Below are 13,529 nucleotides of genomic sequence, written 5' to 3' on the forward strand. Positions count from 1 at the left end.
GGAGAGACTCCGTTCTTCCTGGTCTACGGGGCTGAAGCATGCCTTCCCCCAGAAATTCACCTGGGCTCACCACGGGTCCAGGCCTTTGACGAATCCATGCAGGAACAGCTGTGGCGCGACGACATGGACTTCGTTGATGAGCGAAGGTGGCGAGCAGCAATCCGAAATGCACGCTACAACCAGGCACTCCGGCGCTATCATCAACGGTTCGTGCATAGCAGGGAGCTCCGGGCTGGCGATCTCATCCTCAGACGAATCCTGAGCCGAGCAGGGCTTCACAAACTCTCCCCCAGCTGGGAGGGGCCCTTCAGGGTTACAGAGGTATGCCGGCCCGGATGCGTTCGCCTCGCCACAGAAGATGGAGTGCCGCTGCCCAACCCATGGAACATAGAGCATCTGCGTAAGTTCTACACCTAGGCAGAGCCGGAAATAATCCTTTCCTTTGTAATAAGATAGAGTTACCGTGCGGCCCAGAGCGGTTGGGGGCCACCCTCGTAAACCCGACCTCTGGCATCCATCGCACCGTCGGCTAACGCGCAGCCCAGAACGGTAGAGGTCCGACCTCGTAAACCCAGTCTCTGGCATCCATCGCGCAAGCCATGTACAACAAGATTGCAAAGGAAATAATTTCTCCCAGTTCTGTCTTTGTGTCAAAATTTAAATTCGCATGTCGATTCTCAAAGTTTTTACCTCTCTAACCCCCCGCGGGGACCTCTGTCCTTGTTGCTACAACTAAGATCTGAGCTGAGTTGCTGGACTGCCAGTACAGATCCGGACCCTCTTGCTGCTGGAGAAGAGTCCAGACCCTTAGGGACCTACTCGGGAGAGCGGGTGCTTGTTTCCTGGGGTGGTCCGGAGTCCTGTGTAGCCGCTTAGCTGGTTCCGTACCCAAAAGCCTACACACTCCACCACCCTATAACAAGTACTCTAGTACCTGGAGTCAGGTAATTAAGGGCCCGGACCCCGTTCCAGCTCAAGAGTTGGTTTTCTAAATCCAACACGGCATGCCCAGTACTACATCTCAAAAGATTGAGTACAACAAAGTGATCTTGCCACTGCTGCGAGAGGCCTGGGATGATGAAGCCAGGTCCGGGAAGATCGTGCTGTTTCCTGGAATGGTCCGGAGCCTTGTGTAGCGCCTTAGCCTGGTCCCGTACCCTAAGCCTACACACTCCACCACTCTGTAACAAGCGCTGATCAACCTGGACCTGCGCATCTAGAGCCCCGGACCTTGTACCAGCCTGGCACTGGTCACGGACGAGTCCCGCGGGCCTGTTACTAAGCTGTAAATTTGAAGTGGTACACAGGTTAAGCCCTGATTGGTGGTAGCCAGCCTCAAACCATTGAGCCTACCTACCAGGGGGTCCTAGCATCTGCTTCAAAGCCTTCATGCAGATCAAGATCCAGTCTCAATGGTAGACAGACTCAAAACAACTGAGTCTATCTTCCAGGGGGCCCGGAGCATCCGCTTTGTTCCACACATCACGAACGGATTCTGCATGCGTCAAGCAGCTAAGTTGCGATATCATTGCTACTGTATAAGTGAGCTTGATTCTTTTCTCTGTAGTCCTGTATACTACACAGGGAACAAGGCGCTTGCTCGTCTTACAGACTATGCAGCCCAATGCCAAGGAGGTCCAGAGCATCTCCTACGGCTCACGTGGCTGACAGGTCCAATCAATTGAACCTATCCGCCAGGGGGCCAGGGCGCCGGGGCGCTGCATACCGCAAATCAACAGACAAACAGCTAAGTTGAAGTTTCTTCTACTTCAAAAATTTCAGCTAATACAATGTTTGTTGCATAATGCAAAAGGAAAAAGGTACATGGCCCCGCTCAAGGGTCCGCAGGTTCCCGCTTGAAGTAGGCGGCAACGAAGTCAACGACCTCTCGCACGCTGTCCCGAGCGGCGGCCTCCGTCTCCGCTACAGGGCCATTGACCACGGGCGCCAGTGACATGGCCAGGTCATGGCTCCGGAGGCAGGTCAGGAATGTGCTCCGCCACCATCCGGATCAGCTCGCGACCCTCGGCTTCAAGCTGACCAGCAAGGGCTGGCTCCAGACAATGGAGCCTATCCGAAGTAGAGCTCAGCACTGGGAGAGCGTCAGCTATCGAAGCTGGCGGCTCCGCCACCTGGATCGGGCTCATTCCCAATGGCACCAGTGCGAGGCTCGCTTCAGCCGCCCAGTCAGCGATCCGCTGGGCTCCCGCGCGCTGGTCCTCCTGGTGCTTCCGGACCGCCTCCTGGACCGCCTCTTGCACCCGGGTGTCCAGGGCCGCCTTGGCCACCTCCACCTCGCGGGACCTTTCCTCGAGCCCGCGGGACCTTTCCTCGAGCTCGGCCTCCCTCTCCTCCGCCCGGTCCCTCAACTTCTTGAGCGACTCACGCTGGCGCCCAAGTTCTTTCTCTATGCCGGTGGCATGAGCCTCCCGCTTGGCGAGGGACTTCCGGCCCTCCTCCAAATCCGCCTCGTCGGCAGTTAGCTGGCGGGCTCTCTCCTGCAGTTGTTCACGCCATCCCTGCAGAGTCGCAGAGAAGACGTCGAGCTCCTGCCTCCGGACCTCGAGGTCCCCGCTGCGAGCCTCCAGCTCGGACTGTTGAGCTGCGAGGTGAGCCTCGAGGTCGGACCGCTGAGCAGCGAAGCCAACAACCTCCAGGGTGAAGTCCTGCTCCCGCTGCGCCAAGGATTTCTCTCGGTTTGACACTGTGAACTCTCGGTCAAACACCTTCTTAAGGTTGGCTCGGTAGGCCTCTTGGTCCGCCTTGAGTTTTGACCGAGTTTCCGCAGCGAGGGAGGCTTCAGCCTTCGTGCGCGCTTCCAGGCGGGTGTGCCAGTCGGAGAGGCGCTGGCGCTCACTCTCCAAGGCAGACCACTCCCGCCGGAAGGCCACCTCGGCGGAAGAGGTTGCCTCCTCGATCGACCGCCGAACCTGCAACATCACCTGGGGAAGGGGAGTCGCATCCTCCTCTGGGAGTTGGAGCTGCAGGAGCCGCCGGCCAAAGACCACCTCCAACTCCTCCTCTGCAACCGGACCGGAGCTGGAAGTAGGGGGCTTCCGCTGCGGCACTTGTCTCCGGCGCCCCCGCTGCCGTCGTGTCGGGCGCGGCTGTGCCCAGCTCCGGCGCCCCCGCTGCCGCCGTGTCGGGCGCGGCCGAGCTCAACTCCGGTGCCTCCGCCGCCGCCGCGTCGGGTGCGGCCGTGCCCAGCTCCGGTGCCTCCGCGCGCCGCCGCGTCGGGTGCGGCTGCGCCCAGCTCCGGTGCCTCCGCCGCCGCCGCGTCGGGTGCGGCTGCGCCCAGCTCCGGTGCCTCCGCCGCCGCCGCGTCGGGTGCGGCTGCGCCCAGCTCCGGTGCCTCCGCCGCCGCCGCGTCGGGTGCGGCTGCGCCCAGCACTGGCGCCTCCGCCGCCGCAGCGCCGGGGACCGCGGCGCCCAGAGCCGGCATTTCAGTCGCTGCGGCATCGGGTGCGGCAGCACCCGGCACCGGCGTCTCCACCGTCGCCGTGTCGGGCGCGGCTGCACCCTGCACCGGCGCCCCCGTCGCCGCCGCCGCGTTGTGCGCTGCGGAGTCTAAAAATGACACGCCAGTCAGCATCACGTCATACGCCACGAAGCTAGCAGCAGGTCGCCATACCTGTGGGTACCGCATTTGCTGTCGCCGTCGCTGTCGACGCCGAGGCCGCCGACACCTGGGCACCTGCCGATGTGCCGGCGAGGGTAGAAGAACCGCTGGGGCGAGGAGCCCTGGTAACAAAGCAGAAAAGCCTTCAAAAAACAAAACAGAGCACCGGCGCAAGGGAAGAGAGCAGAATGACACTAACCCAGAAGTACCGGGTACCCAGCGTCCCCGGAGCCCGGGCCTCTTCTCTTGCGGCTGCTGCTGCTGCTGTTGCTGCTGCTGCCCTTGCAGCTGCGATGCAGGCGCAACCCGGGCTTGCTCCCGCTGCTGCTGTCCCTGTGGCTGCGGCATGGGCGCAACCCGGGGTCGCACCTGTTGCTGCTGTTGCCGCCCACGTGCCTGCTGCCGCTGCTCTTGCGGCTGCTGCTGCTGCTGCTGCTCTTGCTGCCGGCGGGAGGAATTCCTCGGCGGCGATGGTGGTGGTCCAGTCGCCCCAGAGGGCCCGTGGGGGCCGGCAGCCCAGGAGCTACCCTGGCCTGCGCCCTCAGAAGACCTCTGGCGCTTCGCGGCGGGCTCCGAGACCAGGGTCCCGTCGCCCCGGAGTAGCCTGCGCCGGCCTGCGTCGCCCGACGATGCACCGGAGCTGCCCTGTGCCCGGCTGGAGCCGGCTGCGGCCGCGCTGCTAGCCGCGGCCTGCTTCCCCTTCGTGGTGGCGCCGGGTCCCGCAGCGCTCAGCGTGGCCTGATCCCCGGATGCACCAGGGATCTGGAGCCCGCGGTTCGCGTCGCCTCCGGTCTGGCGTGGGGCCAGTCCCCCGTCGTCCAGAGTCGGCAGGGTTGCCAGCACCGCCACCCTCGCGGAGTCCTCGCCGAGGGGGACTACGCTCTGCGGGAGGATCAGGTTCTCCGGGATGAAGGTGTCCCCAGTCACGTTCCGCACCAGAACCTCCAAGGCCTCCTGAGTCAGGTCGCTCCCCTCACCGCGTTGGGTCCTGCTGCAGTCGTTGAGGCCGGTGAAGTTCCACGCAGGACGCGGCCGCTGCTTCAGGGGAGCGATCCGGCGCTTCACGAAGTCTCCGAGCACGTGCCACGAGGTGAGGCCGCTCTCCGCCAGTGACCTAATCTTGTCCAGCACGGAGTCGAACTCCGGCTGCAGCGACGGCTTGGCCCTCCAGGATGCCTTGTCGGAGGCGGGCCCCTCAGTCGGCAGGGCGAGGCGCCTCGTTGGCTTCAGTGGTGGCGATCACCCAGTCCCTGTGCCACTCCTCCCACTTTCCGCCAGCAAGGCCGGGAATGTAAGGAGTCGCCAGGTCACTCCTCACCTGGAAGTAGTACCCCCCCACCTCGTCCTTGCTCCTTCCGGACCTCACCAGAATGAAGAAATAGCGGAAGAGGATGACGCAGGGCCGAACTCCCACGAACATCTCGCATAAATGCACGAAGATGGACGTCAGGAGGAGGGAGTGCGGTGTCAGATGCTGAAGTTGGAGGCCGAAGTCTTCCAGCAGCAGCAGCAGGAACGAAGAAATCGGCAGTCCCACGCCGGTGGAGATGTGCGAGATAAATAGCACAAACTCCCCGGCGCGGAGGTTGCCAAGGGGAACCGAGCCTGCTCGCACCCCCCCAGCCGGTCTCCTGAGCACTCCATCCCAGCAGACGGCGCACTGTGTTCAACTCTCCCTCGGTCTGGTAGCGGCGGAGATGAACAAGGGACGCCATCTCTCGGTGGAGTAAGAAGCGACCTGTGTGGGGGAGAAAGGGGCGAGGAAAGCTCGAAGGCAAAGGGGCGCAAAGGTTGGAAGGAAGAAGGCGAATGCGGGAAAGTAACCGCGGAATGCGGATTCATCCCATTATAAGCCCGATTCAACCGGCGCACTCCGGAACCGTCGCCAGAACCCAAGCGACGCCCGCGCCTGGAGTTAACCGCCCAGTCCATGACATGGGGGCCTAGGCCCACCTGGCGGGGTGAGCGGGTAACGAACAAGGGTGCGAAAAGATGGGATCTGAACCGTTGCCCACACGCGCGCGGAGCGAGGCAAAAGCCGAGCTGACGTGCGCGCATTAAGCGCTGGCGTGGCCGAGCTTTTCGGGAACTGCGCCGGTGGTAAATGATCCGTTTACTCTGGCCGCAAGAATGCCGAGCGTCGCGCGCATGACTAGGTGTACCACTGTGCGTGGGGGCCACGAGTCAATAAGCCGTTGCGATGTGATGAGGCAGCGAACAATCCGATGGATGGTCAAGGCCGGTCAAGACCTCTGCAGCAAGAAACTTCAAGCTATGCAGAGCCAAATCGCAGTAGTGGCCCCACCTGCGGGTTCGTACCTCCCCCAAGGTGGGCCCGGGGGCCACTGTCGGTACCCTGTAGCAGGGGTACCCACTCTTACCGCAGCAAGACAGGACCCTCGTAGTTATCCGTAACTACGCGTAAGGACGGAGTAGCCAGGCCCCACCGGACAGGCTCTTCCCTCACCAGGCCAACGGCCCCGGACCCGTTCCCCGCCTGGGGATGGGTCCGGAGACGCCACGTGTCTCTAAGGGATGGAAGCTCCGAGTTGACAGCCAGGCCGCGGACCCCCCATAGGGGTCCGGGGCCTCCTGCGCCGTCCGGACCCCCCTTACCGTGCGGGGGTCCGGAGACGCCACGTGTCCCGGGGGCACGGGCGCGGGCTCATGCGCGAGTCCTCCGCAAGGGGGACTCGCCCACCCACCACATTTAATGCGGATGGTTGACGCATGCTCTGCCGCCGCAGCACGCGGGACAGACTTTGACAGGCCCCGCTGTGCACCGCGTATTACCAAGGTGCACAGTGCAGCCGCCTGTGCCGCGTCCGCGCAGAGCCCGTCAGCCGCATTAAATGGATACGACGGCACGGCACTTTTCCATCATACCGCCTACGCCGCTCCCTACACAGCCGTTCAGCTACGTGGCAGGCGACGCCGCTGGCTACGACGGGCGCCGTTCCGACAAGACAGCGCCTAGACATGCTGAACGGGAGACTCCAAGAGCAGGCAAAGATATCTAGAGAAAGATCTCCTTTGCCTGCAACACCATAATGATGAACAATACTATATTTTATACCGCATCGCTGGGCCCACTTGTCGGGGTCCCGGCAGCCATGTACGCGCCTCCCTTGAGATATAAAAGGGAGGCACTCGCTGTGTACAGGATAGCTCCAGACGAACACAAGCTCTCACACTCTCGTGGGGAGGCAATACAACACCCAGTGGACGTAGGGTATTACACTCCGGCGGCCCGAACCACTCTAAATCTTGCTGTGTTCATCGTGTTCTTGAGTGAGATCGTTCTGGGACTAGCTAACCCCCGAGTACACACCCTCTGGGCTAGGGCGGGTGCCTTCCGCCACCCGGCCGTGGTTGCAGCTCCACGACAGTATCAATTTCATATAATTGACAAATGTTTAAGCTAATGTTTGCAAAAAAAAGGGCGTTGAATCTTGATGCACATGCGCACTTTGACAAAAAAAAAAAAGGAGAGTACCAATAGAAAGTAATATTACAAATAACATGTGGGATGACTACATTGCAAAAGAAAGCTTTTAAATTACGGTCAGAAGCATATTAACCATCTGGTGGTCTTCAGTCATCTCCCATCTAACGATCTACGGGTCTGATAATTTGTTCTAACCAATATACCGTGAATACCGGTCACAACTCACAATGTACAACTTGTACAATCTCTTCCAGTTCAGCGGTGATGCCATGCAAATTCTCCTTCATAAATTGCAGATTTGCAGTCAGCAGTCATGTCACAGGTTCCACAGAACTCAGCAAGCCACTTCATGTCTCAATCTCAAATACTGGTCGCCTCCTTAAGAAAATGTTTTACCACTGTTCCGGTGGGCACTTTTCCAATATGCAATATCTTCAAGTGAAGCAAACAGATGCTATATATTTCCTGAAATCATCTTTTTTTACGGTAGCAAATTGTTCAACAGGTTAGGCGAATGGGTGCCTACCCGGAAAAGGAAGGTCCCGGCCCGCACTCACACAAGTAACGGCGCCCCCATGTAGGGGTGGGGCAGAGGTTCGGGGGTTTTCTTGGCCTGTGTGAGAGGTCTTCTCTTATTCAATGCTCGGGGGTTTCTTCCCCCTGCAGGCCGAGTTTCAGCAGCTCAGGTTCGAACCTGTATATGAGGCACCACACAAGCAGATGAGTTTCAGCACCAAGCTGAACTGCATATTCACAACTCTTGAAATGATTGGTCCACAAAGGAACAACATATTTCTCACTAAAAGCTCCCAACGAACTATCAAGTGCCGGATTAGCCACAGTAGGTAGGGGCATGCTTAATAGCACCAGGGCCGAACTTGTTGGTGAGGTATTCCGCAAAACAGAAGTTATTTACTGCAATACCAGCAAAACAAATTTACTCTGTGATACAATATGTAAGATACAGGAGATGGGACACAATGTTTATATAGTTAATTGGCTAATTCCAAATAGTTTTTTTAATCTCTGATTAGTTTGATCTTTCCTAAGCTACAGTTCATTTGAGAATATCTTATGACACCCATATTATTTTTTTTTGTCAAAGTATTTGGCATAATAAGATAATGAAATTACCTTCAGAATCAGAGGATTCGAAAGTATGGATGTTATGTATATGTTGGACAATGTGACTCCCACTTCCACGCAGGCTTTCTAGAAACTGCTTTGGCATATCTATCAGATACATCTGGTGGAGTGTCTTAATGTACTTGATGCCATCGGGTACTGCCTTTAGATTTCCTAAGCCAAACAACTCCAATTGATTTAGACGCATCATTGTTCCATCCTCTATCTCAATCCAATTCAGATTCTCCATGCTAGCTAATTGCAGATAATTGAGCTTGGGGAACCATCCAGCACAAAAAGTTAACTGTTCCCCACCATATGTCCCATGGAGCCGTAAATCAACTAGATTTAACATGTGGGAGAAGGAGCTAATCGGATCCTTCTTCAGACCAGACCAGTCTATTTTTAACCATGTTAACTTCTCAAAATTGTAAAATATGGATGGAAGCACACCTGCATCCAACTTTCCTGCCAGTCGGAAGAACCTGAGGTGCGGCAAGGGCTTTAGCATTCTAAAATCAAGAACATCATCCATATCAAACGCAGAAATAACCAACCTACTCAGGTTAGGCATCTTTGTCAATGAATTCCATAACTCTGCAATATAGCTTTGTCGCACTTTCACTATAGCCAAACTTCTCAATGATTTCAAGTTCCCCAGCTGTGAAACCAAATCTTTATTGGCTGAAACAATCTGTAAAGCTTGCAGATCCTTTAGATGACAAATGTTACCAAGAATTTTTGTTCCACTGAAGCAATCCAGTGATCTTTGTTGAAGATCATGGACCACAAATACATGTAAATGCCGCAAACTAGTTAGCATAGTTATTTCCTGTGGCAACTCCTCCACATAGCTGAATCTGAGATCCAAAACTTGTAGGTTAACAAGTCTTCCTATAGATGTCGGTATATTCTTCACTTTTGTATGGGAAAAATCTAGATAACGCAAGTTATACAATTCTGTGACCACGCCTGGCACTTCCTCAACATTGGCAAATCTTAGGGATAGGACCCTCAGTAGTCTGAAATGTGATAACCTATCATATATCCAAGAAGATGGTACTTCAGTGTCAAATAAAATGAATGAACGGAGCCGTGAACCAGCAGAAGTATTAGAGGTCTGGGCACCTCTTTGGATGCATAAACGTCGGGCTTCATAGCAACCTTGGGATATACCAACATCGCCAAATGCAATGCCAAACTTCTCATTTTTAGCAATGATTGAGGTTAACTCCCGCACAAGATCATGCATCAAAAATGTTCTAGCCTTTCCACATGCATTCCTTTCGGTGACTTGAAGAAGAGAGCGTTGAGTCAGTTCCGTAAGGTAACACTCAGCAACTTCCTCCATTGTTGTTCCATCTCCTCTGTCCTCCACAAGACCTTCCGCAATCCATAGCTTCGAAATCAGTTTTCTTTTAATCTTGTGATCTTCAGGATAGAGGGAACAGTATATAAAGCAGCTCCTCAGATAGCATGGGAGGTCATTTAAGCTCATATTCAGAACATTAGAAATCCAACTGAGCTCTGGATTGTTAGCTAATTGCCAGCTAAGCTGCTTGTAGAAAAATGCCCATTCATGTTCCTTGTCACGGTATGCCAGAATACTTCCAATGGTTACAATGGCCAGTGGCAATCCTTGGCACTTGGCAACAATTTTATGTGCCCAAGATCTTACATTTTCAGGACATATATTATCTTGTGAAGATCGAAAAGCCTTTTTACAAAATAGTTCCCAAGATTCAGCATATTTCAGGGTTTTAAGTTCAATGACATAGTTGTCAACAGCCAAAGAAGACACATCTTTTCTCCGGGTTGTTATCAGCACTTTACTTCCACAATTGTTTCTGGCAAATGCATAATTCAAAAATAACCAAACATCTTTGTCCCATACATCATCCAGTACAATGAAATATTTTTTGTCCTGCAAATAGCTTTGTATTATCTCAACCAATCTCATACGCTTCATGGCCAGGAAACCACTTGCCTTGCGTGCTCTTTCATCTATTAGCTGATTTATAATTTCTCTTAGTAGCTCCTCAACTTGATAAGTCTGAGATACAGTAATCCATGCGTGGCAATCAAAAGATGTCATGATCTTCTGATTCTTGTAGACACTGCTTGTGATAGTAGTTTTGCCTAAACCTCCCATACCGAAGACGGCCATTAGGGTTCTGTCCTGTCTCTCTTCAAGTAGCCATTCTGTCAATTGACCAATTTCATCAACATGTCCCACTATCTCAGAATTATCAGTTAGATACGCAGAATCTGACAGGTAAAGCTGATTGGCGAGGTGGAAATCATTTTTCTTGTCTACTGTACCTACCGAGAGGCCATACCGATTCCTCATTTCCGCTAGCCTCTGAATTCGAGCTTCTACTTGACTGATCTGGCTATATAACTTGTGCCATGCTGCAAAGTTCTTGATTTGATGGAACTTTCTTTTGAAGAAGCTGCTTGTATCCACAGCTTGCACAGTAAGGTAAGCATACTCATCAATGATGTCTTCAACCTCATGAGCAACATCTCTAACCTGATGCCAACCATGCATCAAATGCCTTGTCACCAAATCTCTGTGCACTAACCTGGCCAATAAAGGCCTGCAGAATCAATAGCTCACCCTCAATTTGTTTCATGCTATGCTCAAAATCTGTCATGATCGGTGCTGCTTCCACCACCTCTGTGCCAATCTTCTGTAGAGCCTCTTCTCCCAGGGAGAGAGCAACTTTTCTGAGAACTATAAACAGAGCATCCGCCATATTTCCTCTGGTGGCTCAAAAAATCTTCACTTTGTCATAATCAGATACATATTTTCTGAACAGTACTAACTAGATCGCAGATCTGCAATAATTAGAAAAATAAATAAATGGCAAGTTAGTCAAATACAATCTTCTTGTCCAAAATGGAAGTAACTTCAGAAGAATGAAATGGATGTCTGGTGTTCAAGAGGGGAAAAAGAACAGGCAGGGGAGCTGCCTATTATATTGGAAAAGAATGTCGCTCTAGCCGATTAGCAAGCAGAATAAAGCGAAGCCACGAATGACCTAGCACTGTCCGAATCTCTGAGATAAAATTCAGCAAAAAAAAAAGAAGTATAAATGTATGATTCCTATAAACCCAAAGATGTGGCATACATGACAGCCATGATTCCACTACCCAGGAATTAGCTTGGCCCGAGATGCCCATAACGTGTTCGACGAATCGATTGCAACAGCAGCGTGGAAGCTGAAAAAAAAGGAGATTTTTTACGGAGTATCAGACAGAGGAAGAGGAGGATGAGCAAGAAGGCGTGGCTACCTCGTGGAGCAGAGGATGGGAGGAGCAAGACGAAGGAGAAGCCGACGAAGATGGGAGGCGGCGGCGGTCGAAGCCCTGAAGGATTGCGCCTCCGCGACCATGCCCCCCGCCCCGCGTCGCACTTAGCTTCGCAAATTGCAATCAAGCCTTCGCCGTCGCCATCGCTCTGATGCAACTCGACGACTCCTAGTAGGCACGCAAGAGTCAAGACACGGCACTCCTCGACGGGAGTAGAGGTTGGGTGAGAGGTAAATTGCAAATTTGACCACTTTCAGAAGAGAAACTAATGCTGAAAAAGAACCCGTGTCAAAACTCGGATGCTCGCAGAGCTCGAGGAGTCAGGAGGAGCCGAGGAGGGGCGCGGACTCGGAGACGCTCTGCCCCTGGTAGAGCATCCGTTGAGCGACCGGCGTTACGATCCGGCGGCCACCGCGGGGTTCGGGAGCTCGTCTAGTACCTACTACCTAGCAGGTTGTTGCGCGCTGAATGAATCATCTAAGCAAGGAGCCACCGCGTACTGCAGCGGAGGAATCTCTAGCACTCGTCGGGGACGGCTAGCCGAGGCCGGACGGTACGCGTGCGACAGCGGCTGTAATTGGCCGGAAAATTTTCGCTGACTTTGAAACCGCGGAGGAGAAAGAGGGTCTATTTTTGATAAATACAGGTCCAGTTCAGGGTGTTGATCGGTGGTTTAAATTGAAGTTTGAATGATTTGCACGAATAAATTGGATTACATATGATATATTCCCTTTTAATAAACCCCTAATTTGGATCGTGATTAGTACATCCATTAACAGTAAGTGGATACAGTTCATAATTAATGTACGGATATCTGTCAAACACAGATACTCTATACCATAAGAATTGAATAGGAGGTTTAGATGAACATGGTGAGTGAAGACCCATAGTGAATACGGAAAGAGATGGGATTTTATGTTTGTATGTAGTTCATTGATAAGCTTTGCAAGCACCTGCTTTATAGGTATTGTTCATCACCTATTTGTTTTAAATTGATCGTTTCTAATTTATAGTTGCTTTCTAAAATATTTTAAGACAACTACATTAGTTGGTTCAACAAGTAATATCATAATCGGCATAGTAACTAGTAAGAATGTGAATCTTACCTGCTTTAGAATCAGAGGGCTCAAAAATATGGATGCTAGGTACATGCCGAACAATGTGACTGTCACTTCTTCGCAGGCCTTCAACCAACTCCATCGGCATGTTGGTCAGAAAAATCTGATGGAGTGCCCTGATGGCTGATGTACATGATACCCTTGGGTACAGGCGCAGACTGCAGCCCAGATGATTCGACGCAATCGCGCGAGCAGGCACTGATGATCGGCTCCAAGGTGTGTGCAGCTGAAGCCATGCGCTGAAGATTCATCAGTATTCTGGCGTCGGGCTAGTTCCCGGACTCATACAGATACAGCACCATCAGCTTAGCACAAGTTCTTGCAAGGAGCGATTAAATTCTGAACAGAAACTTATAAAAAAATGTTTTTCTCACTTATTGAGAGGAGACTCAACAGTACTTCGGCTTTTCTCACCCAGGGAGGAAACCTTGAAATGGTCAATAGGGTGCTAACATCCTCAGCGCTATTCTTCACAAGTACTCAAAAACTACATAAGGGTGTAATTGAGCAAATAAACAAATATAGAAAACACTGTTTATGGAATAGAGCACACTGCAACACCCCGAAACCCTCTAAAGCGGCTTGATCCATGGTCTGTTTGCCTAAAATGGAAGGAGGTCTTGGAATAATTAATTTGAAGACTCACAATGAAGGCTTGTTGATGAAATTTCTCCACAAATTCTTCAACAAAATGGACATCCCTTGGGTTCATCTGGTCTGGAACAATTATTATGCCAATGGTCAATTACCTGGGCAACAGAAAAAGAGATCATTCTCGTGGAAAGACATTGTGAAATTGCTAGATCAATTTAAAGAGCTAGCTGTAGTTTCTATAAATAGTGGAGACACTGTTTTGTTTTGGCAGGATTTGTGGAAAGGATCGGTTCCTCAGCAGGCCTATCCA

The 13,529-nt window shown here is 52.8% G+C and overlaps 1 pseudogene; it reads right to left on the bottom strand.

The window, feature by feature from the left end:
* Nucleotides 1–7,071: 7,071 nt before the first annotated feature.
* LOC120668670 lies at nt 7,072–12,109 on the bottom strand (annotated as a pseudogene).
* Between the last annotated feature and the right edge of the window lie 1,420 nt (nt 12,110–13,529).

This window comes from Panicum virgatum, chromosome 4N, assembly GCF_016808335.1.
Source record: "Panicum virgatum strain AP13 chromosome 4N, P.virgatum_v5, whole genome shotgun sequence".
NCBI lineage: Eukaryota > Viridiplantae > Streptophyta > Magnoliopsida > Poales > Poaceae > Panicum > Panicum virgatum.